The sequence below is a fragment of the Gallus gallus genome, chromosome 2, assembly GCF_016699485.2.
Source record: "Gallus gallus isolate bGalGal1 chromosome 2, bGalGal1.mat.broiler.GRCg7b, whole genome shotgun sequence".
NCBI classification, from domain to species: Eukaryota; Metazoa; Chordata; class Aves; order Galliformes; family Phasianidae; genus Gallus; species Gallus gallus.
The window spans coordinates 37,019,305-37,032,486 of NC_052533.1; the positions used below are offsets into that span (position 1 = coordinate 37,019,305).

The window sequence follows — 13,182 nt, forward strand, 5'->3', positions numbered from 1 at the left end:
AGAACTTCTCTATTTATGGGTCACCTTTGAGACATCACTGAAGTTTTTTTGAGTGTATTTGATTCAAGACAGACTTACGGAGTTGAATTTGGTCTCCATACCTATACATATACATATATATACACGCACACACATATACAATGTGAGACTATATATATATTCTATACTATATATATAGTAAGCACGCTGCATTGGTTGGCTGCTCTTCAGATTCAGGACACAAAAGTCAATGGTTTCATAATTCACTAACATTCCAGCCTTTCCAGCCTCCCAAACTATAATTGCTCTCTGTATTTTGTAAAAGCAGACTACAAGACCCACTGCCACTTAACAGTGCCTCATAACAGTGAGTATTGAAGTTGTACGTTGCATTAAACTGCAAAATTGCAGCCAATAATGACGGCTCAAAGCCTATCTCTGACATAAGCATAAATACTGCTCATTAAACATTATGGGAGAGGAATATAAAAATCTAGCCTGGTCTCTCATTTAAGCAGTAAACAGCACAGCCAAAGCACCTGCTAAAAACAGCTCTGTAAATCTCTCTGTAAGGTATGGCATCCAGCACTGAACAATTAATTTGTCATCATGTTTATCCAGATTTTGAGGAAGGAAAGAGGCTCCCGGTAAACCAGCCTAAATGTTTCTGGTGGTGCTCAGCCACCAGCACCCTTTCAGAGACCTCAGCAATTCTGCACCTGACTGGGAATCACAGCTGCTTCCAGCAGTCAGCACTCTGATAGGAAACATGATGCCCCCATCCTTTCAGAGGTAGATCACTTGCTAAAGTCAAGGAGAATTTGGCATCTGTATTGGCAGCCACTTTGGCCCTTCAATATAAAGTATCAGTATGCAGCTTTCGTGCCATTTGCCAACAGAGATTTGCTTCTATGGGAGATATCCCTGCACAGAAAAATCACTAAATCCCATTTACAGTTTTGTTGGTTATAACAGTGAAAAATCTGTGTATAAACCATGCCAAAAGTTTAGGATTTAAAATACTCCTATTGTTAGTTAGTTGGCTAGAAATAGATTACTATATTCAAAACTCTATCCCAGACAAGATAAACCATACTTCAGCAGTTGCTAAGCCAGTGAAATTAAAGCCAGACAGCCTTCAGTGCAGCATACACCTTCACGAGGGAGAACAGATCTCATGTGCTGCTCTGCCTGCACTCCCACCCACCAGATGTGAGGCTTTTCAGCATGAGCATCAGATGCATGTATTCCTGATCAATCTTCCATTTGCAGACTTGCAAAAAGCCTTTAGCCATACATGGATTAATTATGCATCATGTGCTGCTTTTGCAATCGAGAAGTAATACCAGAGTTTTCCTTCAGAAACACCTTTATTTTGATGCAGCATTTTAGGTCAGCATTTTTCCTATATCTGAGTTGGTGATCTTGGGAGAAGAGAGTGGAGAAATAAACGTACTAGAAATGTTTCATAGATTTCATTTTCTTGCTACAAACTTATGTCTAAAATAATTAGGCTAAAAGTACTGCTTAGGCTCCTCACACAAGGTACCTAAATCTCTCATGAAAACAGAAAAATGAGCAAGTAAGTAAGATGTGCCAAGCTCCTCATATAGCTTCAGTACTTTTGAAAATCAGGCCATTTGGTTTAGGTAGCAAAATAGGCACATTTGGAATGGTTTGCCTTAATTAGGTCCCCGACGTTACACAGATTATTAGAAAAATAACTAAAGAAGCATTTTCATTCAGCAGGCAAAACATAATGCAGTGTTAAACTATTAAGCATAATTTTGCATGAAACGTGGTATGCACACACAACTGCCTCTGTTTGAACTTTATAGCCTTTCTGTATAATATACTAGTAATAATTTCCCCCTTGTAATACTCAGTAGGCTTCTATTGCTTTGAGGGATATTAGGTGAACTCTTTTGTAGGTAAAATGACAACTGCAAATGAATGGTAAGATTGTGTAGCTGAGTGGATAAAATACTTTAAATCATGGCACTATGATAAAGACACCACTATAAAGGTTGCAAATCATTTTTCACTTTAAGGTCAGAGTCTATGATTCCAGTAACATTTTTAGATAGTTTAAGTGAGTTCAGTCTGTTTTAAATGTATCACAGATCTATATCTGTATAAAGGTTTCTGTGCATGCAGAGAACCCTGCTCCTGTTCCTCAGCAAGGGAAGATACAACACTCTGTCTGGGATTGCCACTCAGGAAATTCTTTAATTTGGCTCTAACTGCCTTGAATCCAGCCTGGATTCTGTCTCCTCCAGCTCAAGTGGCACACTCTTTCTTTGTTTTTTTTTTTTTTAATCATAGGGCCATCTTGTAGTAATAATGATCCTCGTGAGCTTAAGTATAAGGAGTAGGATACCTTACCTTAGATACCTGTCTCATATGAGACTAGTGGATTGCAGATTTGGGAATTTTCATGGAATTTATATGGGAGAATTATGCAGGCATTTAGGGGATTGTAAAAGAAATCTCTCTCAAAGGTATCACTGCACAATCAGATTAGTCTCCTACAAGACTATCTGTCTGCAGTAGGAAAAATTATGTCCACGTTAAAGACTACCTGAGCCATGCCAGTGGACTGCATGCAGGGGGAGGCAGGACTTGGTTTCTGTCATGGAAACCTGTTCTCACTGCTGCTGTGAAACCAATACAAGTTTTTCCAGTGGCTTAGCTCCATAAAAGCTGATGTTAGTTTTGTCTTGACAAATGCAATCTGAAAGCTGTGATTTCCTCTGTGTCCTTAGGGAGAGATGACTCCAGAAAGGTGCTTTGACGCACTGGGAATTTTTCCAAGAAGTCAACTTTTCACAGAAAAGAGTGAAAGCAGCTAAAGCATTTGTCTCAGTGGTGCCCTCGAGTCAAAGAGGAAGTTTTTCAGGGAAGCACCCTGACTCCTGACTTAAGGAATCTTAGCATTACCTTCAGCTGAACCTAAAGGTGTGTGACAGGGGCTTTATTCAGGTGGCCAAATCCTACTCCATATATAGATGTCTATTTCTGCACAGACTTGCACATCCTTCTCTTGAATTTAGAACTGTAGAATCATAGAACAACCCAGGTTGGAAGGGACCTCAAAAAATGATAGAATGATTGAGGTTGGAAGAGACCGCTAAGACCATCTAGTCCAACTGTCAGCCTATCCCACACCCACGAAGTCATGTCCCTAAGTGCCACACCTACACGTTTCTTGAACACCCCTGGGAATGGTGACTCCATCACCTCTCTGGGCAGCCTGTTCCAGCTCCTCACTGCTCTTTCTGAGAAAATTTTTTTTCCAAATACCCAACCTGAACCTTCCCTGAAGCAAGGGATCCTTCCCTGCAGATCATTCCCTCTCATCCTATTACCAGTTATGCGGGAGAGGAGGCCAACACCCACCTTACCACAACTTCCTTTCACACAGTTGTAGAGTGATGAGGTTTCCCCTCAGCCTCCTCTTCTCCAGATAAAGCAATCCCAGCTCTCTCAGCCGCTCCCCATAAGCCTTGTGCTCCAGTCCTCTCACAGCTTTGCTGTCCATCTCTGGACACACTCCAGGACCTCAATGTCTTTCTTGTAGTGAGGGGCCCAAAACTGAACACAGTACTCAAGGTGGAAAAAATTAAGAAAAAACACAGTCCCCTGCTACCACACGTCATGCAGTTGAGTTTCCTGCATTTGGGGAAACCACGGGGCTCAGCACACCCCAAAATGCAAGGAATGAGCCTCACCCTGCCTGACGATGGTGTGTCTACTGCCAGGTAAAATCACCAGACCCAACCTTTGGTGAGGAAGGGAACCTAGATGAGATGACTCCGCACCTTGCACAATGCATCTTGGGGAAAAAAATAGAAAAATGTACTATGGCAAAGTGGAAGCTCTCCCGGAGCAACCTGCAGCCAGTGCCCCTTGTTTTCTCCACGAGGCTTCTTGCAGAGAGAGAGGCTGGAAGTGCTGCGGGGTTGAATTAAATCCCGGATTAACGCCGGCGCGCTTCGAGCTCCCCCTCCTGTCGCCGAGTCGGTGCCGAGCCGAGCCGAGCCGAGCCGAGCCCGAATCCGTTCGGCTTGGCTCGGCTCGGCATCGGCTAGGCACAGGAGCTCTCCAGAGTTTGGGAGAAGATAGGGGTGTTGAGAACCAAGGAAGGAGGCTGGGGAGGGAAGTTCACCCTTGCAGCTGAAGTCATTCGTTAAAGGTGAGCTCAGGGTACAATGAGTCAAGAAGCTGCTCATTGCAGGCTGGAGGTGGGAAGGAAGAATTTAGTACACTGCTTGTGGGCATTCACCGAAGCCTGAGCACAAGTCTGAGAGAGAGCAATGTGTGTTTGTGCTGCCTGCTGCCCAGCCAGGGAATTCCGGCACAGCCCGGGTAAGGCAGGGTGGGAGTTTCCCCAAAAAATCCCACCTCAGTCCCCATCTCTAAAATCCAACAAGGACATTCAGGGCCATGAAGAATGTGGAGCAGCCAGACCGTAGTACAAAGCTCACTTGTCCCTTCCCAGATCAGGACACTGGGTGGGACTGGTTAGAAGTACCCTCGAGGAGCACTCACTGTGGATGCAGCCCCTTCCTCTGAGTCAGAACTCGACATGAGCTGAGTCTGTTGGTTTCCGTCAGATGCTTGTGTTACTGTTACACCATCTAAAAAACAAAGCCGAGTTTTAATCTTAGAAACAAGAGATGGGGAAGCCTTCCAGCTGGTGAAGGTTTGACTCAAAAGGGAAAAAGAGCGCCCAGTTGTTCCCAGGCAGCCTCAGAAACCAGAGAAGGCAGAATCCCCACTTCCCAGCCGCCTCCTTCGCCTTGGCATCAGGCTCCTCTCCCGAAATGCGAGTGGGTGGAGGTGTACTCACAGGCTGCAGGGAGTTCCTGAGCCGGCAGGCTGCCAGCTTCAGGTTTTCTTAACTGTTGCTTCCACTGTCAGCCGCCAGAGATTGTAACGGGGGCATTTTTAATAACACGAGGGCAAAAATTAAAAAGAGGCCATTAGATCAGGCAGCAGCCCTGGGACAATTTGTAAGTTGCGGTTAAGAGAGAGAGATACAGAAGATTTGCCGAGTTCAAAGGTCTTCATTATTAACGTTCCAGTAGCTGACTTGATAGATGGTCTCCAGTCCGTGTCCCCTTATCCCTTCCACTTTCTTTCCTAAAGACAAATGCTTAAGACAAATCTCTAGATGGGGGGATAGGATCTGTAATAGATTATTTCTTATTACATAGAAATTGGTTAATAATTTACTAATCCAATTTCAGTGTTTCGCCCCCCACTTCAATTAATCTTTAGAATATAAAATAAATGCTGTTCTTTGTTCTTCCAGTGCTAATGAAGAAAGGACTAACGAGGAGACCTGACCTCGGTACCTTTTGAAAGATGATGTAGCTGCATAGGAGTTAATTTTCTTTCTTTTTCCTCTCCTTTTATTTACTTGTTCTCCTTGAATGCAAAATCCACCCATAAAACAGCAAGCTGTACAAGGTGGTTACGAGCCCGATTTCAAGCATGTCACACAAGTCTTGCTTTAGCAAAATTCTATCTCCTGCAGGGTGTTACAAAACCATGCATATCTCCGCTCTTCCATTCTGGAGATAAATATTTTATACAGACACTTTACACAAAGTCAAATAAAACAAGATATAGGAACTTTTACACAGTGACTCAAACTGCTGTCCACCACTCCGGAACGGTGCTTTAAGATTTAGCAGATGTAGAGAGTGATTTATTTCTAACAAATTCGATCTGTGGCTCTGTGGCCATAATGCGTTTCAACGAGATTTTTTTAATCGCATCTGTCAGGAATTACACAGGTATAGTCAATCCAGCCTCCTGACATCCCTTCCAGTTCTGTTTCCTGTAATTCTATTACCATTTGTTTCTTAATCTTCTCTTTTTCTACCCTATCCCTCCCATTAGCACTTTGAGAAATGCTTTTGGCCCTGCCAGTGCCACTGTACCCAGGAAGCATGGCAGCCAGTGACTGATGGATGCTTGCCTGCCAGCACACAGGTGCAAATTAGGAAACCAGTTCAGCTTCCAGCCAACAGACTTTTGTTCCTGCAGCATGTTGTGTCATCAGTGGCACAGGGTTGGACGTAAACACTCAGGGCATTAAATGACACATTTGAGTGTTCAGATGCTTTTTGCCAAGTGTGATTTCACACCTTGGGGAACACAAAAAAAATTCTGTCAACAAAGCTCCAAAGAGCAACATTTCCATATTTTTACTTACCACAGAATCCCTTTCCTCAAAAGAAAAATGGTAGCAGTGTGTGGTCAAAGTCAATAAGCATACTTCTTGTAATCAGCTCTGATACATGAAGAAAGCAGACTTCCTTCCAGACTTGTAGGCTCGCTTAAGCCTGTCTCATTACAGAATCTGGGTAGGGCATTAAGCCATTTAAGAGGGGCCGGGATGCTGTCCTTGCAATGAAGGAGAGCAAAGGTTCCATTCAGAATGGGCTCTGCCATGAGAATTCCTAGCCGGCAGGACAGGACTCCTTGCAGCAGGCTGCTGGCATCCTGTGCCCAGGAAGGAAAGTGCTCAGAGCTGTGTCTAGCCAGAGTTTGCACCTGCGGGCTGTGTAAATGATCACCGGCTGGAAGGCTATATCCAGCTTTGCTAGAGGCTAACGCTCTTGAGATTTTCTCTTTGCACAGGGGCAGGAAATTCTCCATGCATCTTATTCTCTGCTTTGCCCTCAAGCACGAGAGAGGGCAGGGCTTGGTGTATAAAGTTTACTTTACAGATTTCTAATTCTATTAAGCAAACACATCTATACACTGCAGAGCAGACCCCCTAATACATTAGAATTGAAAATTGTCCCAGATCTTCAGCAGTACGGAAGTAAGATTTTCCAAATGACTGAGTAAATTGATGTCTCCAAAAGCGCCGTAAACTGATCCATTGGGCTTGACTCTGAACTCCCTTTGTTCCAGCACAAATCTGAAGTAAACCTGCTGAAGTCAATAGAATTATACCAGTGCAAAAACAGAAAAAGCCTGCTTTTTCTTTTTTCTCTTTTACTGTGCAAGCTGATCGCATAGCTGCAAAGAAACCGAAAAATCTATACATACAAACTCTATTGGCCAGGCTATCTTATTGTGAAACCTACTATATATCCCAACCTTATAAAAAATCATTCAAGTGTGACGCTGTCCTCGCTCTTGCTTTTCTGATAAGTGGAGAGCAAGGGCTGCCAACAGCACAGAAACTAGAAGACAGGAAAATAATATTGCACAGCAGGAGAAAAAGCATAGCTGGATGGAGATCGTGGAAGCTAAATTAAAGAAGATCATAATATCTGAGTGACACGGCCACAACACGACACACGGATGCAGCAGACACTGTAGCAACTAAAGGATTCCTCCATTGGATACCTGGGAGTTGCAGAAAGCAGCAGCATTTCTATTAACAAGTTCCTTCCAGAAAATCTGCTACTATTCATCGACTTGGTTGGAAACAGATTAAGCTAATAGTAAGACCCTTATTGACTTCATCATCCAGAGTGTGAGGCCTGATGAATTTAAATACAAGGCAAACTAGTGAAATACTCTCGTGAAGAATGAACCTGCACTTTCCCAGAGTGCAGATGATTACATTGCATTGTTTGTCCCGTGTGGCATTATATATTTGAAAGGGTGGTGTCATCTTTCTGTGACACCACCAAAAAATAAATGGGCATATTTTTGAGGTTAGCAAATGTTTAAAATATAAATAGTGGCAGAATTTAGAAGCGGTGCTGGAGAGGTGTTAGTCCTGTCTCTGCTATTTGTAAAATCTCCACTTTCCTTGACAACAAATTCCTAGGAAAAATGGCAATGTTCCATTTTCCATTTTGTTATTAGCCGTTTAAAAAAAAAAAATCCTATGAATAAGCCTCTCTTGTCAGCCTGTCCTATAAAGACCTCCTGTAGTTCGTAGTGTCAACACATAAATTCTGGGATTTGAAATGTACGTCTCATTTCTGGGGGCACAGCAATTTGTGTGCAAATCCTCAATGAATAAGTGAAAAGATTTCTCTCTCTCCTCCTGACTACAGCTGGTAGAGGAAGTGCTCTCGGCATCTGTTGATCAGTGTCCATTTCATTTTTTTTTTTAACCTCAGTTTTCCAAAGAAACCCTTCCAAGGTGTGGTACAATTGCTACCCAAAATGCCACTAAGCTGCGCAGTTCTACAGATACTATATTCTGAAATAAGAAGCTTGTTCTTTGCATTTGCTTTAAGCGCCCACAGATGACTAGGTTCTTACCAGCCATATGTCTATAGGCTGGTAGATATCTTGCTAAATCAAGTCCTATAAAAATATTTTGTGACTCGGGATATTAACCGAGAAATAAGTTAAACCTCTTGAAACAAGAATTAGGTTTCTGCAATTATGTTATTGTGTTCTGCCCATATTGTGGTAATGCCTAAAGCCTGATTATGTTTTAAGAAAAACATAGTTGCTCTCCAGAGAGCTGCTTTTTTTCTCACGTTACCTGGTGCAATAAATAGTGGCTCTCAAAGTATAGGGTGAGACCGGTGAGGCTGTAGAGTATTCGCTGTGTTACTGATTTCTTGTGAGAAAGCTGCTTCCATGGGCATTTGCAAGGCATTCCAAGAACAGCCTATAAGTCAGAAGGAAGAAAGAAAAAATGAGAAGGAACTAACGTAGTGTTGTTTGCTAGAGAAGCAGCCACCTGAAAGGAAGTGGGGAATAGGAGTTAAGCACCCATTTTATACACTTAGAGAAGATGTGTTTAAAAAGAAGGCTGGACAACTGGACACCCCACCAGAATTCTGGGAGTCACTTGCAGGGAGCTATGGAAAGCCAGATACAAGGAAGAGTGTGAAGAGGAAAAATCAGAAAATGTAAAAGAGAAGCAGAGAACTGTGGCCGGAGAAATATGGAGAAAGACTCTATGTAGGGCTCTGAGGAGAGAGAAAGAAAAGAGTAAGTCAAAGGGAGAAAGAAAATGCAATGAATTATTTGAGAAAGGACTGCAGACACAGCATGAAAGCAAGGACCTGCTGCTTCAGATCTAACTCTATAGTAACACTGAATTAAAAGATTTGAGAAGCAACTCCACTACACCGTGAATAAAGTTTCCCAAAGTACGTCTGTACAACAGTAGAGTTTATTATATTATGTAATGCTCTATAATTATACTGACATAGTTCTCATGTGAACCCCACCGTAGTGAGACTTTTTTCAATTTTGACTTATGTTGCTCTGGAAAGGGTTCCAGTTGAACTGGAGAAAATATTTTTACACTGAGACAGGAGTTCACAGGCAGGGTGACGCTTGTTTATCTATACTTGTGTCGTTGTATTCAGGTGAAGTGTGAAATGTGCCTGCGTGGACAAAGCCTGAAATATCTGGCTGTCCTTCAGGCCACTGACATGACATTCTTCAGCTTAGCAAGAAACCACATTTCAAAGCCACCTTTTATAATTGTATAGGAACAGAACAGAACAATACAACGCTATTCAACAAAAAGAAATGTCTATTATAGGTATTCAGAGGTGTTTAGGTTTCCTAAGCTTCTACTTCCACGTAAGCAATTGCTGAAGATGCTACACGGACTTTCTATGATCATGAATGTGAGAAGGGATAATGAGAAAACAGTATGTGTGAAGTCTTGGTCCATGCTGTGAACACTTCTGTAACCTTTGGCACCTGAGAGTTACCATGGCCTAGATCAGGGGGAAAAAAAAAAAAGGGACAATGGCTTTTAAGAAGTTTTGAAATGAAAAGCTCATAAATGCTGGAGTTTTAGTAGCATGCACCTTTTTGTTTTAACTATGGAATTTATGTGGGAGATAAAAAAAAATCCTTTGTATCCCTCAATAAATATGAAAAAAAGATTTAAGTGTTAAACATAAGTAATAGTTAACAACCTGATGCATGAGCTATTCTTTGTTTTCATGTGCTGGTCAGACCAAAAGAAAAAAGAAGAAGAAAAGAAGCGCCATATACTGGCTTCTCAAGAATGCAGCATCAGGGATCTGTAAAAATCTGAGTACTTTTATTGCTGCCTTTTGAAGGGCTCTCTAATAATAAGGAGGCCTAGGGAGAAAAATTGCAGTTGAAGACCATTGAAGTCTTGAACTGTAGTCAAGCCACAGAGTGAAATTACTGAGCCCTGAACACCTCTCCTGATCCTTCTCTGTTGAGAAGAACCTTTGTTAGATGAGGAGGCAGAGGTTGAAAGAGTCAATTGAAATCCTCACTAAATACATTTTCTGAGAAGTTAGGACATGTGGATTTTTACCCTGCATGGATTTACAAATCCACAGAATTGGAGCAGACAGAGAATCACTCTTTTTTTTTTTTTTAGTAGAAAGAATAAACTAGAATAAGATTATTACCAATTCAGTGTATGAGCAAGCAAAGCAGATTTTCTTGTGCTAACCCATCTGAGCGAGAGTGACACATACTGTGACACAGAGAAATATCTGAAAAGGCAGAAATAAAGGACTGTAGGTGTGAAGTATTACTTATACAATGAGAAACTCCTTTGTCTCAGATACTGGGAATATTATTTTGTCCATTTATTGCTGAGTTCTTAAGTAGCCCATTCAGCACTATAGACCAACATTTTGTATGTCTTATTGTGGATCTGCATCTCCACAATGAGCGAGAGACGTTCCAGGGTACATCTTCAAAGACTGTGGTCAACCTGTAACATTCTGTCGACAGTATGAAAAATACTTTCCTTTTCATCTGGATTTCACAAAGCGCTCTACAAAGGAAAAGGCATAAGCCATGAGCATACGCTATTAATGAGCCATCCCCGGCAGTTCTGCTCTGATTATTTTGTTACAAGATGGACACATTTCAAGGTTAAGTTTACACCAGAAAAAAAAGCTCTCTTGGAATTGTTGTGCAGGCAGTTGTACAGGCAAAACACAATATCAAGAGCTGCACTTCAGGCTGGCAAAACTGTTCTAGACTGGCTTTTTCTAGACTACATCTGGTATTATGCCAGGAATGTCTCAGTCTATTTGCTGTGGAAAGCATCAAGTACTGATTTGGTCCAGCAGTGGCCATTGCCACTGGCTATACAATGGTGACAAATAAAAAGCAAACACATGTTTAAACAGCAACTTGGAATTTTTTATAAGTCTGCAAAAGTGGCAAAAATAGTGCATTTGCTGCTGTTCAGCCCACTGCCTCCAGAAGTCCTCTTGTCTGGGTCATGTTGGCCAACGCGTTCCACCTTTCCCAGGACTCTCGCCAATAGCAATGCCATTGTCCTGGGAGCCTTCCTAGTGCAGGGCTGATTGATGACAATCCATTGTATGGGAACTGTTGAATCACGGCCTGAACCTCTGATTGACCACCTGAGGCAAGCACTGAGTCAGCCACGGGAGCACAGGTGAAGGCAATTCACCTGTGTGACCAGGAGGGGTGGAGCCAGGCTCCATCTCTCCTAGACCCCATTTAAGGGCTGACTGCCACTGAGGAAGGCTCTCTCTCTGGTGATGGTTCTTTGTGGAGTTTCTTGTGTGCCTACAATGCTGGTGAGCACCTTTCATTTCTGATTATCTTTTCCAATGTGATAATCTTACTAAGCCTAACTTCTTTGTGTGCTTATTGATCATCCAATACTTTACAACAGCTGTATGCTTACTGACCTTACAATCCATCTACTTCTTAATCTACTATAATAATTCCACTGAGTTTCTTTAAGATCTAAGCACTGCTGCCAAGAAAACATGATATGTAGACATGGAGAGCTGATGACAAACCATAAAACAGTACCTTCTGTAAACCAAAAAAAGCAGAAACAGGAAAAACATCTGAACTGAGGAAGCACATAGTGCCAGGAGGAAAAAGCTGAGGAGTATGGAATACTGCAGTCCAGGGAGCCTGTGCACTGCAGAGACAGAGGGGAAAAAAAGCAGAGCCAGCTACCACAAAGTCTGAAGGAAGCAGCGACCAACTGGGGAAGCAGCATTTTGCAGAAAAGCAGATCCATCAGGCACAAAAAGCAAGTGACAGAGAAGTCTGATGAGTGGTTGCAAGTGAAGTGGCTGTATTGAGGTACAAGCACCTCAATTTACATTTCAGTCTAACTCTCATTTAACATCATTCTCTTCTTTTGGAGGAGGGAAAATGAGAATCAGAAACATGGAATGACTGCTAGAGACATCAACAGAAGAGTCATATATCTTGCAGTGCACAGCACTAAGCACTAGCTATAGATCTGGTAAACTGAGAAAGCAGTGAATCATTGTATCTTCAAGGTAAAGCCATTTTAAGGATTAATCCAAGGCAGATCCTCATGAAACTTCTTATGATGTTGTGAAACTGAATTGATCTCATCATCTTTAGCTTTTCAGTTACCAAAATGAACCACATCCCATTGCAGAAGAAGCATGAAAGAAGCAGCATAGAAATAGAATGTAGGGATGGCTACACACAACTATACTTCCTTGTCAGCCTTTGGAATGCATTTCCAGCCTGTGGGGCTTTGGCCAGGACTTTAATAAGGCCAAAATCTGTAATGGGACTTTCTGTTCACACAACAGTCTTTCATCAAGGCCTTCAGAGAGCTCCCAGTACTACTCTCAAACAAAACAAAAAGCAAGCAGCAAATAGCAGTGGTCTGACAAGGAGACCTAAGTTTTTCCCTCCACAATCAAGTCAGCTCTGGCACTGGGATAAAAGCAATGGAAACAAGTCTTTTTCTATCTGTGGGCCCTTCTATAAAGAATTGAACTGAAGATGATGTAGCTCTAAGGACTTAAAAGTCATACTGTTTGAGAAAATTACAGCAATGGAAGTTGGGCTGCATCGCTAAGTTATGGCAAGAGAGTTATGAGCAGGAAACTGAAGAGTGACCCTACAGATTCATTACCTTATGTCACTGTAATGAGCACTTCCATTTTCTGTTACCTTTTCTCTCATTTGAATGAAGTTCCTTCCTCTTTTGGCCCAATGCAGAGTTTCTGCCTAGCTCTATTCAAATAGCTTTGTCGTGAGTCTTGAACTCATCATGGATTTTCCTTGCTATCTGACCTCATGTCATAGAGTCACACAGAAAGGGCAAAGTGTGTCATCACAGGACTGTGTGAGATAACAGCGTGTTTCTGGCTTTCCTGCAGCCACCGGCATGCAAGACATTAGCAGTAAGCTGACATCAGGAGAGCCAAACAGATGATCATATTTTTTTTGCTCCCCACAAAAGGCCTGATGCAAAACTCACTGGAACTGGTG

General features: G+C 42.2%; 1 pseudogene; it reads right to left on the bottom strand.

Annotated features, from left to right (window-relative positions):
* Window positions 1-3,595: 3,595 nt before the first annotated feature.
* Window positions 3,596-3,748, bottom strand: LOC112531998 (annotated as a pseudogene).
* Between the last annotated feature and the right edge of the window lie 9,434 nt (window positions 3,749-13,182).